This window comes from Octodon degus, unplaced genomic scaffold (genome assembly GCF_000260255.1).
Source record: "Octodon degus isolate 3935 unplaced genomic scaffold, OctDeg1.0 scaffold00033, whole genome shotgun sequence".
Taxonomy (NCBI): Eukaryota; Metazoa; Chordata; class Mammalia; order Rodentia; family Octodontidae; genus Octodon; species Octodon degus.
Window position 1 is genome coordinate 15484161 of NW_004524609.1, and position 4812 is coordinate 15488972.

The following is a 4812-nucleotide window of genomic DNA, read 5'->3' on the forward strand; positions in this document are numbered from 1 at the left end:
CCAGCTCAGCCCACCAGGGGGCGGGTCTGGCTGGCATGTGGTGCTGGGGATCAAACCGCGGTCCCTGTGCTTTGCCAAGCTTGTTTCAAGTAGGTGCTTTAGACCACTGAACCATCTCTCCAGCCCCTAAAATATTTCTATCAATGAATTATTTTTTAAGCTTTTATTCATTTATTTGGTGCAGGATCTTACAACGCAGCTCACAGCTTGGATTTGTAGTGAACCTCCTGCTTCAGCCTTTCCAGCACTGGGATTACAGGCGTGCACCACCATGCCCAGTTTCTGTGGCCAACTCAGTGCCTGGGGCTGGCATGGCATGCAGTACTGGGGATCAAACCTAGGTCCTTGCGCTTAGCAGGCAGGTGCTTAGACCACTGAGCCATCTCCCCAGCCCTGAATTATTAATTTTAATTTTATGAGTTTTATATTAATGAGTACTTTTAAAAAATCACAAAAATGAAATATTGAGTTTTTAATATTTATTGAGTTTATAAAACATTAAAATTTTCAACATTGACTGGCTGTTGGTATACAAAGCCTAAAAAAGAACATCAAAAATAGGGGCTGGCCGGATAGCTCAGCGGACTAAATGCGCCTGCTTAGGCAGAGTCCGTTTGGGTTCAATCCCTGGCATGCTGTGCCAGCCCTGCCCCCGGGGCACACTGAGCCAGTGATTGAGACTGGGCATGGTGGTGCACCTGTAATCCCAGCTCTTGGGAGGCTGAAAACAGGAGAATCACTATGAGTCTGACCTACATAGTGAGACCCTGTAGACCCTGTCCTACATACAGAAATAAATAAATAAAAGGACCTTTTTAAAAAAAAAAGGGGGCTGGAGAGATGGCTCAGTGGTCTAAAGCACCTACTTGGAACAAGCTTGGGGACCGTGGTTCAATCCCCCAGCACGACACGCCAGCCAGCCCCGCCCCCAGGTGGGCTGAGCTGGCCACACACACACAATAAATAAAAATGTAAAATAAATAAAATATCTAAAAAAAAAATCAAAAATAAATTCCTAGGGCCGGTGAGATAGCTCAGCAGACTAAGTACAGGGACCAGGGTTTGATCCCCGGTCTCTCATGCTGTACCAGCCACACTCCTGGAACACACTGAGCCTGTGACCAAGTCTGGGCTCGGGAGGCTGAAAACAGGAGGTTCACTACGAGTCCGAGCTGCAAAGTGAGACCCTGTACCAAATACATGAAATGAAAAAAACCTACAATGAAAGTACCAATGGCACTCTTCAAAAAAGTCTTTATCACCCCTAAGGCAGTCTGAACACATGGCAACGGCATGTTCCATACACACGCCTCACTTGCACTGGCAAAGGCATATGTCTTGCTTTTCTGGCCTTTTTTTTTTAATGGTGCAGGGTCTTACTACACAGATCAGACGCGTAGTGATGCTCCTGTTTTCAGCCTCCCAAGCACTGGGATTATAGGCATGCACTACCACACCCAGTCTCAACCACTGTCCAAGTGCACCCTGAGGGTGGGGCCAGCACAGCACATGGGGATTGAACCCCAGTCCCTGCGTCTGCCTAAGCAGGTGCTTTAACCCACTGAGCTATCCCATCAACCCTTTCCTGGACTTTTGTTTTTTTTTAATTTTATTTAGTTATGTGTGTGTGTATGGCCAGCTCAGCCCACCAGGGGGCAGGGCTGGCTGGCATGTGGTGCTAGGGGATTGAACCACGGTCCCTGTGCTTTGCTAAACTTGTTCTAAGTAGGTGCTTTAGACCACTGAGCCATCTCACCAGCCCCTTTCCGGGACTTTTTGGACATGCTTGACATCTCGGTGGTCTTGCTATCAGGAGGTTCTTATTACATTAGTGTGTAATTGACAAAAACATAAAATATCAATACAAATTATTGAGTTTAGTATTATATGTTTAGATCTTTTTTTATTTAATTTTTAAAAATTTTTTATTTGTGTGTGTGTGTGTGTGTGTGTGTGTGTGTGTGTGTGGCCAGCTCAGCCCACCAGGGGGCAGGGCTGGCTGGCATGTGGTGCTGGGGGATTGAACCGCGGTCCCTGTGCTTTGCTAAGCTTGTTCTAAGTAGGTGCTTTAGACCACTGAGCCATCTCACCAGCCCCAGTATTGTATGTTTAGAATAGACAACATTTTCACATCAGCTGTGCACTTCCTTACAAGACCTAAAAGATAACACCAGCAATAAATTCCTACACGAACTACAGTGTAAATACCAAGAGAACACTGCTATAAAAATAAGTTCTACTTCAACTGTCACACCCAAGGCAGTCTGCACACATGACAACTGCATCTTCTATACGCAAGTATTGTTCATACCGATAGCATGTTTTGTTTTCCTGTATTTTCTTGTAGGGCACAGTGACATCGTTTTTGTTTTCCTGGTGTAGGAGGTCTTCGTGATGCTGTGCCTGCCTGTTCATCTGTCACCTCACCAGTGTGCTCTACCGTTTTTTGTTGTGCACTGTTTTCTGGGCAGAAACATTTAGTTTTCTCACCGCTATAAATGATCTCTTATGAGCTCTAGTCCCAACCCTCTTAAAATTTTCCTGTGATACTGTGCACTTGTTATTTTTTTTGGCAAACTATCAAACTATGCCACACATATTTAGGCTCAAGTAAAAACCATTGGCCAATGTTTTGTGTTTCAAGTGACATCATAGTTGCTGCATAACTTAACATCTACTCCACATTTGGGTTTGTTGTTGAAAGTTTCTGTCTCAGGCTTCTGTGTTGTCAAGATTTCCCTATCAGTAGTTCCTTCTTTTTTTTTTTTTTTTTTTCTGTTTTAGGGAGGGGACCTACAGGGTGTTTAGGGTCTCACTACCAGATCAGACTCGTACTCATCTGCCTGTTTACAGCCTCCCAAGAGCTGGGATTACAGGCACATGCCACCATGCCCAGTCTCAACTGCCACCTGGGAGGGCCCCAGGGGAGGGGCACTATCAGTATTTCCAACGTGGTAAAATGTTGACATCAGCAGTACCAGTTTGCTTTTCTTTGCCATGTATGAAGCCAATGTTACATCTTTCTGAAATTCAAAGATTGTCTTAAAATTGCAACGTTTCATTTGGGATTTCTTTGTTCCTGTGTACAGTTCCAGCACCTGTCAACTTGTGCTTTGTTAGCAAATTTAAGATCAGGGCCAGGGAGATAGCTCAGTAGAATAAGCGCTTGCCTGGCAAGCGCAAGGGCCTGAGTTCAATCCCCGGTTCTGCAAAAAAAGAGAAAGAAGAAAAAGCAAATATAACATCAATTAGAAACTGTCAAGGGGTCGGGGAGATGGCTCAGTAGAATAAGCAATTCCCTGGCAAGTTCAAGGGTCTGAGTTCAATCCCTGGTTCTGCAAAAAAACCAAATCCCCCCACCAAAAAAAAAAAAAATTCTTGGGGCTGGGGAGATGGCTCAGTAGGATAAGTGCTTGACTGGCAAACGCAAGGATCTGAGTTCAATCCCCGGTTCCGCCAAAAAAAAAGAAAAAAAAAAAAAAAAGAAAAGAACTCGCTTTGGGCCAGGGAGACGGCTCAGTGGATTAAGTGCTTCCCTGGCAAGCGCAAGGGCCTGAGTTCAATCCCTGGTTCCGCAAAATAATAAATAAATAAATAAAAGAAACTGTCAAATGTCACATTCTAATTGGCTTGGGCAATGGGAGCATCGATTCTATTCACATCATTTGGTTTATTACTATATAAATAAGGACCTGTTGTCTGAGTTCCAGGATAAATGTCTAAATTAAAAGAATAAGTAAGTCTTCACATCTACAAGGGCATAAATTTTTACCATATTTTGACCAGCTGCTTTTCCATAAGTCTTTTACATTCCTATAAACACCATGAGAAATCAGTGCTAAGTAGAGCAGACCTGTAAATGCTTTCACTTTAGCTAGTGAGGTGTCATAGATACATTTTTGAATGTGGCTATCAGTGCAGACAGACCATTTTACTTGCATTTCAGCCTTTGTGTGCTTCACAGCATCTTGTAGAATTTTATCTACTACAGTTTCCAGTGTTGAATGGCCATCCTGGACGCATTCCGTCCAGTGCATTTCATTTTTTTAAAAAAATTTATTTATTTATGTGTGTGTGTATGTGTGTGTGTGTGTGGCCAGCTCAGCCCACCAGGGGGCGGGGCTGGCTGGCATGTGGGGCTGGGGGATTGAACCGCGGTCCCTGTGCTTTGCTAAACTTGTTCTAAGTAGGTGCTTTAGACCACTGAGCCATCTCACCAGCCCTGTCCAGTGCATTTCACATCTGCCAAGACCTTCACTATATTTTCAGACCTAATCTAACACTGGATTATTCCATTTGGTTGTATGGCCCTTTCACAACATTTCGGCACTCAAATATGTGCTCACATTGCTGTGTTTTTTCTTTATCTGAATCAAAGAGGTCTGCATTCCCTGTGTATGCATCAGCTGATCCTTGCTCCATTGCACTGTCACAGGAACTTTGGCTCACATGGCCAGTATTCAATCCACCTCCTCCTCATCATACACCCACACACTCTTACAAAAGTGTGTACAGCAGTCCCACATTATTGCAGAGGTTATGTTCCAGACACACCCATGCTAAGTGAAAAATCAATGAAGTGACATTGTATGTATTTTAGTATTTATATTTTAAGGCTTTATAAACCCTTCCCACACTCTTAGAAACCTTTCCCACACTTTTAAAAACAATTCTAATGTTTCTTAACCATTTTCTAAACTTGTAAACTTATGTAATCTTGGGCTGGGGAGATGGCTCAGTGGTCTAAAGCACCTACTTGGAACAAGCTTAGCAAAGCACAGGGACCACGGTTCAATCCCCCAGCACCACATG